Here is a 14,021-nt window from a genome sequence, read left to right on the forward strand (position 1 = left end):
ATAGAAAGGGGATTATGTGATTATTCTGTCAAAAAATTAGGTTTCATGCTTTTAATTGGCATCATATCCTGTCATGAGTCTGTAGGGTTTAAATCACAGTCCACCAAGTTAGAGTGAGAAGGAAACCTAATAGTAAATCCTTTCATCCCAGAGCCTGTAGAGTTTTTATGTGAAGTCCTAATTTCTGTTAAAATACTTCCAAAGAAAGACAACAGGAAACAGTAAACATGGCAACACCACAAATATATTTCTGACTATTTCTGTCAGTGTTCAAAGAATAAGTTGTATGGGCTGGAAAGGAAACTGCTGTATCATTAAGACCCAAGCAGGCTCAAACAGCCACCCTTTTGTAAAATGGCCCCCTCCCCACCATGTCTCATAAATCTTGCTTCAAACTCGGCTAAAGTCATGGATTGACTTTGCCTCTTGCAGTAATGGCTTGAAACTGTTGTGCATCACAGCTCTGCGTTCAAAGGGAATCAGGAGTGTTTAAAAACAACTTCTGGTGCAGGATGCAATTATAACTGACAGCCAGATGTCTGCCCTGTCTGGTACAGCAAGCCTAGAAGAGATTGCAAATGGTCCCAAGACCTTTGGATCTAAACAGTGCATCCGAGTGAGTGATACACAGATAAACAACAATACCACAAATCACTGACACCAGCCGGGGGGTTGCTGTTACTGATAAAGATTTTAGATGTCAGGAAGAGGCTGACCCTTCCACCCTCTCTTCTCTAATTTTTAACTGCACCAAAACCAAAATATGTTAGTGGAAAAAGTCTCAGCCCATGAAGGGTGTTTATATATCCACTGCCAGAAGTTCACCTTGTGAGGAAAGTCCCCTAAGTAATTGTTGAGTTTATAGAGGTTAACTGGACTGTGGTGAAAGATATTTGATATTTTTATTAAATTATATGTTTGGAGCATTTGCAGCAAGTTCTGTAATTCAGGGTGACCATTCCAGGTGTATTGCCAACTAAATACATTTTTAAATGAACACTAAAAATGGACCTTCTTCTCTTTCCAGAGTCTGAATTGATTATTATATACAAGAGATTATGGTATACAATAATCAATACAATTGATTATTATGTACATTTCATGTCAATGTATGTTTCTTATAGTACTTGTAGGAATTTTTAGATCGCTCTCTCTCTCCATACAGCATCCTACTTTGTGTATCTTTTGTGAAGCATGTGCTCAGACCTACTGACTTAGCAAGCACAGGTTTACCTGGGGAGTACACAGAGAATGGTGCAAAGCTTTCAAGAAAGCAGCTCTTATCTTCCTATCTTTTACTAATATTCACTATGAGACCAACCAACTCAGAGGCTTTAGAAGTGCAAGGCTTTAATTGTTTTTCCATGGGCAGTAGACCAGGTCCTACCTGGTTCTGGTGATTTTTTTAAAAGAATCTGCTGTTAAAATGACCTACAATCACCATACAATAATGTTAGCTACAGGGAGATGGCTGAAGAGTGTTTGGATGGTAACAATTTGAAGCAGTAAAGACATGTGAATAATGTGAAGAAAAAATTTAGACACTTTAAAAATAAGTATTATATTTGATATTTGATATATTTGATATGCCTTTATGATCACCTTCTTCCTGTGATATTGTTACTGTCTTTAAAATATCTGATATCTGATAATAAGTTTATCTGGTTTGAATTATCTCCTGTTTTGTAACAGGATTTTGTAAAATTTATGAAGAAAAAAAAAAAGAAAAAAAGAACAGAAGCTGTCCAGGAAACATCTCTTTCTTATATCCCAGTGAGAAAATTCACTGCATCACTTTATCACAGGTCTTCAGTGTGTCACAAAGACAGGTCTGTGCAATATTATTAGAATGAAAGATAAGAGACTCCATAATACAAAGATGTCATCAGTGATGGGAAAATTCCAATTTTGAAAGAGGACACCATTCCAAATATCAAGCTTGAAGGATTTAGTATCTTGAAACATTTTTCAGGTTGGTTCAATGTCATTGTGATAAAAAGGATGTCACTTAAATCACAGCAACCTGATGTGCAAAGTTGTCCTGCTGGATGAACTGCTAAAACTTTTACTCACAGAAGACTCATTTCAACTAGCCTGAAAACCGACCAGACCCCTGCACATTCCTTGGGCCAGACTGACTGCATGGCCTTTATGGTGAAGGATGACCAAAACCCGTCTTTGTAGCTTCCATTCCTGCCCTGGCTGTCAGTGCCTGTCTGACTCCCATTCCTAGAGCAGGCACTGCTTGTTTGGACATCCCCAACTGGCACAGGCAGGCTGGTGCCGGGCTGGGCAGTGGGGCACCCCCAAGCACTGCTGCAGCACTGCACAAACATGCCCCAAATCACCTTCAGGCCAAGAGAAAAGGCCCCAGGTTTATGCTATATACCAAGAAACTGCTGCTTTAGTAGAAGTGTTAAAGCATTTCAAACCACAGCTTTTTTTAAGTGTGAATAAAGGCCCTAGAATTCCCCATGGAAAATAAAGAATTGCCAAGAATATAGATGTGAGAGGAAGGACTGTCAGGTTTGAATCTTCTGTGAAAAGCCAGATCACACAGAGGGAGGGACCTGGGGCCTAGTGGTGGCCCTATTTCAGCCAGCATTGAAGTCTGGGGAATAATTCATGAGAATGTAATATATAATAATATATAATTCAATAAAACCTCTGGAGTCTTCTTTAAATCAAACTAGCACATGAGCAAGTGCTGACTTTTAAGCATTCCAGTTTTTTCGAGTTTGTCATTTTAATAAGGTTTGAATCGTCACACAATCCAAATCCATTTTGGCATGTTGAATTTTATTTTGTTTGTAATAATTTTAAAGTTAATGATTACGGTGTAATACTATGTATGGGACACTTCTTGGAGACAGACTTTATTTACATGAGAAACCTTTGAAGAGCTACTGTCAGTGTAACTTTCATTGTTTCATCACTTCTAAATGGTATTTTAAGATCCTAGTAATTCTCATTGATAAGAGAGATATAAATATCTCCTCACCTTTGCCTCAGAGTGCATCAGGAAAGAAATGCACACAGATCAAGATGAAAAAAAAGTCTGCAAGTTGTATCAGCCCTCCCTCTCCCCTGGCAAACTTCCCAGCAGTATGGCTGGGACTATGCAAGGAGAGAGGAAGAAGTTCTGAGACTAGGCTGGGCTGCAGACAGGCTCCATAATGCTCTCTTAAAGGCAGAATTTGGGTCAAAAAATGGTGCTTGAAATGGTCCTTGTCCCCACCCACCAGGGTAAAACAGACCTTTCTCTCCATCCCAGAGTAAAAGGGAGAGGAAAGCCATTGGACCAGGCTTCCCTGTGCACTGGCTGCTAGGCAGGCACTGCTCCTGAACACCCTAAACCCCTGGCACCTATGTTACACCCCAGATTAATCCCTTTGCCAGAGCTGCCCTGGCACCCACTTGCCCATGAGACGCCTGTGTATCCTTCTCTGCCACATCATGTTTTACTCAGAAAGGTGAGGGCAGATTGCTTTTGCAATTTCATGCTGCCTTACCTGCTATGCTTAAGGGCTAATCTGGTAACCTGAGGGGAATGAATTTATCTTCCTCATTTGCCTCTCAGATCTGTAAAACCTTTAAGATATTATTTAAGCTCACCAGGATATTTTAGGCAGGTAAAGATGAAAAACAGGAGTCAGGCAGATCCTGTGAGAACAGAGCAGCTGGAGGGACTTCCCTAAGAACCTAAATACCTTCAAGCCAAGTGCCTCAGTTTCTCCTCTGGAAAATGGTTATAAGGATGATGGTGTACTCAGCAAGTTACAGGGTGTTGTCCTGTGAGAGTACCTAGAGCAGCACTTGGGCAGCCAGACCCTTCCCAGTGGCTCTGGGAGCACCCTTGCTATGTTTGTTACTCGTGCCAATGCTTCTCATGCAGAAGGCACAAGACAAGTACAGGGGTGTTAAATAACATAGGAGTCCCTGATCCCTAACAGGTCACCAGGATGACTATAGAAATTTGGCAGGATTTTCCAGTATAAGGTAGGAAGTTCTCCCGCTGGGTTTACTGTTTATAATTCCTCCAGCTAAGATTGCATGTTAGATTCCTTGTAGATATTCTGAGTTGTGTGTTTTAAGGCGGTCATGTTAGACTCCATTTCTCTATTGCTATGGTTACCATTAGTAAAAGTTGTCTCCATAAGTTACCAGGAAAGAGACAGTAAAAGAAATGTTAATTTCTTGAGAGCTAGTAATGAGATAGATAGATAGATAGATAGATAGATAGATAGATAGATAGATAGATAGATAGATAACTATATAACTATGATATATAGTTCCATAGAGTGAAAATAAAGGAGAAGAAAAATGGGACTAAGCCAAAATTATAGAAAACATTAAATGATTGCATAACTACCACTCAGTTTAAGAACTTCAATGACATTGCACTATAAACAATAACTATGTTCAAGGAAATCCAAAGCTCTGTTTTGAGAACTGTAACTGCTATTCTTTATCTGGTCTCAGCCACAAAAACCATAGTCTGGAGCTACTGCTTACTCCTCAGGAAGGGTTTCTGGGCTTTCAAAATTACCACACTCATAAGAGGAAACTGAGGGAGACAGTTTGTTCTTCAGATGAGAGTTCAGAAAGTAAATCCAAGGATGTGGGTAATATTGAGTTAGATAGGAGTTTCATTGATTGAATAATCTATAGCTGCAGAAAGTACAGCTATTTTTCTACTGAGTTTCACTTATCTGACTTTCTTCTGAGGAAAGCTTTTATGGGGTACATCTATCAGATTGGACACAGAGGCACAATGCTCATCGGCGTATGTCCATTAAACTGTAATGAAACTACAATGTAGGTAGCACTTCAACTGTCTTATTTTTATATACTTTAAGTTTATATCATTATCTTCAGGTACTTTCATTCTTTAATACATCTGCAGCATACTAAACTTTGTAGCAGATAACTACATAAAAAAAAGGATAGAGTTTTGGTAGGAAATGTGTGTTTTTCTCAATTGATGACCTAGGCTGGAGTTCCAGCCTCAGTCACAAGCCACAAACTCCCCAAACTTCAGGAATTTTATTAAAAATTCATAAGACAGGTTAATTAAACTCTGCTGTTATTTTCTGTCTTCCCTTGAGCTCCCTGGAGTAGCCTCACTGGAAAGATCCCATCACTTAGGCATTAGGCACTCATTTGGGATATGGCAGATGTGGACTCCAGTCTGTGCTCTAATTTACAGAGAAAGAATTGTCTTATGGTCTCCTGAATAGCAGGGGGCTATGTTAATATCTAATCTATAATCTTCCTTCTCAAGTAATAGTAAAAGGCCTAGGGAATGTTTTCATGACTTTGAGGGACCCATATTTTTTGTTACATTTTCTCCTGATTTGGGAAATGGCAGCTTTTCAACAAGCAAATGATTTGCCAACCAAAAAATAAAAATAAAAAACAGCCCTTAAAAAGTACCTATTGCTTGTTTTGCCAGCAGTTTTGAAAAAGGAAAATTAAAGACCTTATTAAAGTCCCTTAACAAATTTCAGTAGGGAGTGAACTTGGCTTTCTGGCTTCATCAACCCCAAATTTGTTTTCAGGAAATTGAATGGCCTTTAGCTGCACAAATCCCACTCTTATGCATATGAGTTCTATGGCTAAACCAAAAATGGCTTTTACAGAACACCTTATCTTCTTTAGTTAAGGACTTTTTGGTTGAGTTTCATGCTGTTGGCATGTTGCACGTAAATAAGTTGTTAATCTACTGTTGCTTGTTCATCAGCCTACAGAACACTGTACTCCAGCTTTGTGCTTAGCAAAAAGTCATTACCAAGCTCACAGGTAACTTCCTATTAATAACTAATTCATCATGACTGCACTTTTAGTCTCATTGTGAACAATGGCACAAGTTCCACTGGCTTGAATAGTAGGGTTTGGCCTGTTAAAATGATTAATATGTATCTTCTCACGTTCACCAGGGAACCCGTCGGGTTGGCACTGCCCCATGTGCCAAGTGTGCTGCATTTCACTGGTGCACCTGATGATGGGCTGTTAGAGAATGACTGAGTCAGAATCAGGGATTATCTGCAGAAACAGTCACAGATTTCTGTATCCACAGATTTCTCCCTGGATCCACGTTCTCCACATACCATCTTCTGGCCATCCTTCGTGGAGGGGAATGTCTCAAGCCACATAACTGCCCTGAAAATGCCCATTGGGGTCTGAGGGACTTCTCCAGGGCATGGCATTGGTGCATCTGGGGACAGGGCCATCCTTAGTAGTGCTGCTTCCTTGAATTATTGCACAAAGGTTGTTCTCTTTCAGCCAGGACTGTCTTGCCGGCCTTGCACACCTCCTGTAGGCACCAGTCCAGGTCCAGTTACTGAATCCTACCTCTCTGTTTCCATGATGGTGGGAGCTGCTTCCTCAGGCCTTTTCTGACGTTCCAGAAAAAAACTGAAGCCCCTCAGAAAAGGGTTAATTAGTTAGATGCTTCATTGATTAAATAATGTGTGGCATGTTTACATATTTATATTCAAAGCATTTCAAAGTTTGCTTTTTCTCTCAAAAAAACAATAGCAACAACTCCTCTTCCAAATTTAAAATTTCCAGTCCATCACTTCTTTTACGCCATCATTTCATCCTGCAGGTTTCCAGTTTGATTGCTGTTAAAGGTTTAAGAAGTTTAAATTGACCTTGACCCGCAAACGCGATTTACAGTACATGATATTGTTCTCAAAAAACAAAACTTCTGTCCTGAAGCTAAACTGCATTTAATGATTAATATTACTGCTCCTGGGCCAAGTTCTGGCATAGTTACTAACACTGTACATTATTTTAACTCCTCCTGAAGCTCCGTTGATTTTGGAGGCACTCTTCCAAAGTGAGGCAGATTCACAAATAGAATAAATATACAAACATGTGGTCCTCTAATATATTGTCATGATTTTGAAGATAAATTCTTTGATCACTTCTAACCTTGTCTTCAGACCTGTTTGTAGAGTCCTTGCAAATTATTCAAGGATATTTTAAAAATACACAGATACTGCCTGTTTTCTTAAAAAGAAATCCCTACTGGGGAGTATCATGAGATATTGGAATATAATACATATGTTTGTGCTGGAAGAGAAAAAGTTCTCTTTCTGCTTTTAAAATTATGAAGTGTGTTCTTGTTGGAGACTTTAATGGGGTAGGGTTAAAATCACAGGGAATTACACAAGTAATTGTAAAATTGTGAAGGAATTTACTTCTAGTGCCCCTGTGAAATTTGGAACAATGTGTGTTAAAGAGACCAAACTGGCATTGGAGTGTTCCTGGTACTGTTGGTACCTTTTATCTTTTCTTGGCATGTCTTTAAGAAAGAGCAGAGAAAGAAAAATATGAAATTGAACACAGCAAATTTAATTATAAAACAAAGCCACCCACCTCGCTGTCAGGGTCAGGAAGTATAATCGCCTCCTTTTGACGCAAGAATGAGCTTAACAACATATGTTAAATGAACAATTATTTAAAATAAAAGGAAATAGCCTTAAAAACAGCTGCAGTATCTCAGACTGTAGCACTGCAGCAGCGCAGAAAAACAGACCATTGTGGAAGAAAGGCACAAGCAGAAATGAGAGCACTCCTACAACCCTGTGCTGTGACAAGAGCTTTGCTCTTGACAAAAGCAAAAAACAATAATTTCACAGAATGCTCTTAAATATCTCACTTGTATTTGATCTCAGCAGTTTATTCTGCTTTTGATTTTTTAATGTTTGTTTGTAATGTAGTCTTTCTTTTTTCTGTGTAATTATTTGTTGGCTGCATGACTAAATCCTAACGCCCAAAGCCACTGTTTGCTGCACAATGGCACGATGACATTGGGTGTTCTCCAGTAAATTGTGTTTCGCTGAGTGTCGCAAGCAGTGGAAACGCCACAGCAAGTGCGTCAGCGTTAGATGCACACCTAAGAAGAATAAAAAGAAAAGAGCTTTTTGCACCAGAATAAACCCATTTCTCTTGAAAGCACCGGGAGTCACCTGACCGAGCCCAGAGCCTCCAGGATAACGCAGCACCAGCCTGCAATGGGAAAGAAATTAAGCAGGGCTGCCTCCGCCTCGCACACGCCTTTTAGCCTGTCGACGCGTTGCCTGTCCGTATTCCTCACAGCGCATCTGTAGAGCCATTAAATTGGATAATCCCTCTGGCCTTTGATACATTTCTGGACATGATTATTTCATTACTCGCAGTATATCAGTAGGATCATAATAAAAAGGACTTCTGACAACCTGCCAAGAGTTTTGTGGCCTTGTAAACACAAAAGTGCTCTAATAAAATTTTATTAAGTGTTAAAAAGTCATAAAAAGTGAAATAACATAAACTACAAAATTTACTGTCCTCAGCAAATGCTGAAAATATCGTCCATAGTAAAATTAAATTAGCATGTAATAGCGCAGCAGCGTGGAGTGGGCTTGAAAGAGGATCCAGGAGGAAAAAAAAAAGGTGGGGAGGGGGGAGCGGAAAAGAAAAAAAAAAAAAAGAAAGATTGCACTTGAACTGCGTACGGGTCACGGGGGGTTCGTTTATGGCGATCCCCGCGTGTTCCCGGCGGGCCGCGGGGACGGCGGCGCGGGGCGCGGCGCGCCGCCAGGCGGCGCTGTGGGAGCGGGAATGCGCCGGGCTCCGCGCCGCGACCCCCGCGGGCCGCCGGGAGCGCCCCCCGCCCCAGAAATGCGCCATTTACGGGGATTTTGGCGTCTTCTTGCAAATCAAAAAAAAAAAAAATGGTGCGAGGAAAACAATACGGGTATATCTGGGCTGGAAGGCTCCTGGAGGGGCAGGCAGCGCTGAGCGGGCTCCCGACGGCTTCGGCCGCGCCGCCGCCCCGGCTCCTCCGCGCCCGGGGCAGGGCGTCCCGTGCCGGGGGCGGGCGAGGCTGCAGGGAGAGCTGCTCGCCCTCTGAGCCTCCAGGCCGCCGCAGGAGCCAGGTAAGGTCAGCCTTTTCCTCGCCGTCGGTGCTACTCAGGGAGAAGGCACGGTCGGGACGGGGACCGGGCGAGCATTGCCGCACACGGCCGCGGCGGGACGGGACGGGACGGGACGGGACGGGACGGGACGGGACGGGACGGGACGGGACGGGCTGCCGCCGCTCGCCGTGCTCCCCCCGTGCCGTGCCGGCCGTCCTTGCCCGTGGGAAGGGGCTACGCTTGTGTCCCGGCTGCTTCGGGGCCGGCAGCGCCCGGTTGCTGGGGTGCGGGCATTGAGGAAGCAGGCGAGGCGGCGATGCCAGGTCCTCGGGGCATCGCTTCCCTCCCGGGATGTCTGTCCCCTGATGCTCCGTCGGGATTTGCCCGTGGCTGGCCGGGAAGGAAGCGACGACGCTGCCGTCACATGGAATTGCTTTTGCCAGAGCCGCCCGAAACTTTATGCGGGAGGGGGGAGAGAGAGGGAGGGAGGAACGAGGGAGGGAGGGGAGTAATAGTAATAAAACAAGGAAATTGTAGGTAGAAGATATTTTAAGTTTCGTTTTGTTCAGGTGAAGAGGATAGCTGCTTCTCATGTGACAAGGCTGATGTTCAAGGCCACTGTACGAAAAATAGCGACTCGGTGCCTAAGCCTGGCTTGTCTTTGAGCCTGAGCTGGTGCTCGCTGAAGTGCAGCCGGAGCAGCCCCGGCAGGGAGCGGGCAGTGAGGGATCCATAAGGGAAAGCTGGCTGGAAAACAGACGATATATGAGCAGGAACAGCGAGCCTCGACCTCACTAAGAGGAAAAAAAATAACCATGAAGTTAGTTTTAGTAGAAATTCTAACAACTCTGTGCGTTTTAGTCACTGTAAATCTCTACACTGTGTATTAAGGCAGGGTTACAAAGAAAAAACAGAAACAGGTTATTAATTTTCATTCATTCAGAGACATCTGAATGAATGGGAAAGTTGCAGGTAGAGTATAGAGCAGTGCTTGCTTTAGCTCGGCTGCGTTGAATTAAGGCTAGTTTCTAAAAATAGCTATTTCTGTTTGCACATAAATGGCTCGGTGCATGTGCAGACCATACAGCCTTAAAATGCATATTTATCTCACTGATTCAAAACTTGTAATGTTTTGTATACCCTCGTGTTCATCACCTCCGATTAAGACAATGAGGATATTACTTGGTAATTCACTATACATTTCCTGACAAATTACAGAAATAAAATACATTAGGAAAAGGAGCAAAGCCCTTATTTTTCTTCCATCTCAGATTTTTATATAAATCTTCCATAATTTTACAGTAGTGACTGCAGTTACTGATGCTTACAGAAAGTTGTACTTTTTAAGCAGAAGAAAACAACCACGGCACATTGTCTACTGCATTTTTTGAAAATCTGAGCTCTACACCATCCATGGAAACACACACGTTTTCAATGAAAGCTAAATAATGATTTTCTTTTCTCTCTAAATTTTAAGTCTTCTCTCACCAAATATAATGTAAAGGCTGCAAAAATGCAAACAGAAAGTGTAGCAGCACAGATCAAAGCTTTGAACTTAGATGAATTAAAAAGTCAGCAAAGCACTACAGAATTCCACATACATGTGGCTAAGGTGTGTGCACGCCTGCATAACTTTGAAGAGTTTTTAAGTGAAATGAAGGGGTTTGGAATGAGTTTGCTTTACTGAAAGACTTTCCAGGATCAATGGTAATGTTTGTTGGATTTTGGAAACATTCCTGGGAATTCCCTCTTTAGTCTATGGTGTGCAGAACACTTTTATTTTTAAATATGGTCTTAAAAACATAACTCTGTCATCTGGCTGATCAGCTGTTTGCTATTTTGTGCTGTTTTCTGCCTGAGCAAGTACTTGTACAATATCACAACATGGAGAATCCCATTTGCTCCCTGGGGTTTATGGACAGGAATCAGGGTACATGCTTAAGTGTGCAGCATCCAGGTTTCAGTGGTAAGAGAAACTTTTTTTCCTAAATTTAGCATTCTAGTTTGTGATGGGTGGTTTTGAGTAGGCAGCATTACTTCCACAATGGAATTTTTATATCAGCTCAATGTGATGTAAAATTCAAAAGATAAAGATACACCAGGAGACTGTAGGTTATGTTTAAATGGACATAGTAAAGGTTGAATGTGCAAATGTCTGACACTGCTCTAGACAAGGCTGGAACTCCTGTTGTTTACATCCAGCTTCATCCCCGGCCGTTCAGTATCTGACGCTGCCTTGCAATTCCAGCTGCCACGAGCAAGCACTGGAGCTCTGCCTGGGGAAGTTTGAGGCTGCCTGTCAGAAGGGGCTCAGAGGGTGAGGAAGGAAAGCCCAGTCACGGCAGAGTGCAGTACTTGCAGTAGGCAGGATGGAAATTATCTGGGCCCCGTGACTGGGGCTGCACATGTGGCACTTTTCTGGCAGGGTTTCTTTAAATACTTGCAGAATTTAAAGGCACACACTGTCCAACAGAGGCCTACCTTGCAATACATTAACCAGATCTTTCTAGGTTGATTAATAGCTTCAGTCTTTTGCCGATGGGTTTTTATTTTTGCTTTTTTTTTTTTTTTAGCTGCAATACAGCTGGACCCTATGCTACAGAAAGAGATAATGGATGAAATCTTGGCTCTCCTGAAGTCAGTCACAAAACTCACTGACTTCATTGGAGCCACGTTTTTATCAACTGCCTCATAATACTTTGTATCAGCCATATGGAGGAGATTTAAAATTGGCTTTAGAAGAAATAGAAATTAGCTTCTCTACAAATGATTTGCATGGGTTATCTGGGGGGCTTTTCTCCAGGTAATATAAATGGCAACACAAAGTATAAACTGCCAAAAAGACAAATAGGTATATAACATTTTTATTTCCTGTAACTACAGCATAACTTAACTAAAATATTATCTTAAAATCAACAAGATTGGATTACTCTATGTAAGACCACCAGGTCTGATGTAGACGATGCAAGGGCATAGGAAGACATCCAAAGGCACAATAGGCTATTTGCTGTTCATGACATGTTTTAGAAGACGTGAAACTGTGTGTCAATGATGCTGTAACATGAGAGGCAGTGAGTTAAGCAGGAGGGACAGTATTAATTCACAGCCCTCACTTTTGTATATATTTAGTGTTATTAAATTGTGCTTCCCCTTGATATTTTAAACAGATGCATTATAATGGACTTCTCAAAATCTGATTTAAACCATAGCACCAGGAAGTACAGTTTTGCTAAAAGGGGAGGGAGGGAAAAAGAAACTGCTGGACTCCCTGCCACTGCCACAGTTGTCTTTTCACAGACAGTTTTTTCTGATCCATTAGCCTGCCAGACAAGGATGGCACCTATCCAGTGTAAATATTACATTTTCAACATTTGGATGGCATTTTGAGCAATATTTCTTATCCCCTGAGAGTGTACACTTTATAAATACAATATTATCTGCAATTCGGAACTAGGTTGTTGTAGGATATGACTTTATAATGCAAAAGATATTTAAAGAACGCTGTGTATGGACTCACTTACTGAAGAATAAAACTTCTTCCTCTCAGTTATTTTAATTTACAGTGAAAATTACTTAAGCACAGCATCAAACACACTTTTTTTTTTATTTTGGAAAGGAGGATCCAGACATGATTTTAGAGGAATAATTCCAAGTGTAGACAAGATCGGTTGCTACTGTTCAGCATAATCTGCACTGTGCATATCTTGAAGTGGAAAGCCACACTAGCATTTTTAGGAGCTAATATCCTCATTGGACTAAACTCTTCACTGTGTATATCCCAGTAATATCCCACCAACAGTGCCAGATGCTGACAGAACTCCACGTTGGAAATAATTATGGAAGTGAGTCAATCCTCATCCATTGCAAGCAGTGAATCTTTTTAGAGCAAGAACTTGTTCTGACATTCCCTCTCTGCTTTAAATCCTCTTTCTTGTCAAAGGGAAAATCGGCCATATTTGGATGGAGCCCCAGTCTTTGTGTTTGTTGTTCTAAGTAGAAACAACATAGCTGGTTTGGATAGTCTTGTGTAGGGAAGGAGGAACCACACCCAGACACAGCAGTTCTATCACATGCTAAGGCTGAACTATACACCCTGAAATTTGTGTTTGCAATGAAAAAACCTGACCCGTCTTTAAGTACAGAAGTATTGCTTAGGACTGTTTTAATATGTACCAGATAGAGTCCATTCCATTAAATATAATTCTGATAATACTAATTTCACATTTTTCTTGTTGTAGATATTTTTCCATACTCATTTTCTGCTGTTTTGAAAGAATGTCCTTATTTCCTGACTTGGAGGTACAGAGCAATGTATTTGTCTCCTGTTCAGTTTCCCACCTTCCCTTCAGTTTGTGTTTCATGATCCTTTGTGTCTTTGGCCTTATATTTACACACTTTAATAAAGCATTATCAGCTGCTGGGTGATTCTCATTTGCCAGTTGCTGCCTGCAGATACCAAACATGAAGCTCTGGTAGTACAGTGGAGGGCAGGTCATGGAGGAAGCCCCACACCCACCTGGCTACAACAGCAAACTGAAAAAGAAATTGCAGATTTTCATAATGAAAAGCTGGGTAGGGAAATTCATTTCTACCAGGCTTTCAGGCTGGTAGAAGTGCTTTACTGTGGTCCTAAAGGAGAGACACATCAGTGTGACTGGCTGAGTCCAGGCTTGTAATCAGAGCTGGGGAGTCCCTGCTGGGGGGGCCATGGCTTTCCAGGAGCCTGTGGAATGCCCTGTGATGCCCCAGCAGAGGCAGGCAGGGCACAGTTCTGTCTGGCAGAGAATCGTGTCTTACATTTCAGCCTTTGTTGCTGCAAAAATAACCTTGGAAATAAGAAGCCTGAGTAAACTAAGGAACTGGCAGGAAGCTTGGAATAATAGTTCCGAGAAGTGTGAATTGTGCCCATCAAATGTGATACCTTAGAGGCCTGATAACAATGCATTCAGTGGCAGGCAATATTAACTATTAATGGCAAGCCCAATGGTAACACAAATAACTGGCTAACCTGCTCCTCCCACTGGGAGAGTCCATTCATATGCAGAGGAAATGCAAACTCACCAGGGCTTGAGCATTCCCCAGCAAAAGGAATGTCCCAGTTCAGTACCGGGACAT

General features: G+C 41.8%; 1 long non-coding RNA gene across 1 annotated transcript in view; it reads left to right on the forward strand.

Moving 5' to 3' along the window:
• Positions 1-8,833: 8,833 nt before the first annotated feature.
• Positions 8,834-14,021, forward strand: part of LOC136559077 (uncharacterized) — a 49,902-nt gene continuing 44,714 nt past the window's right edge. Inside the window, exon 1 of the long non-coding RNA XR_010783964.1 lies at positions 8,834-8,927. This is a non-coding gene — a long non-coding RNA (uncharacterized lncRNA). The remainder of the gene's footprint in view (positions 8,928-14,021) is intronic.

This window comes from Molothrus aeneus, chromosome 7 (assembly GCF_037042795.1).
Source record: "Molothrus aeneus isolate 106 chromosome 7, BPBGC_Maene_1.0, whole genome shotgun sequence".
In the NCBI taxonomy this organism is placed as follows: domain Eukaryota; kingdom Metazoa; phylum Chordata; class Aves; order Passeriformes; family Icteridae; genus Molothrus; species Molothrus aeneus.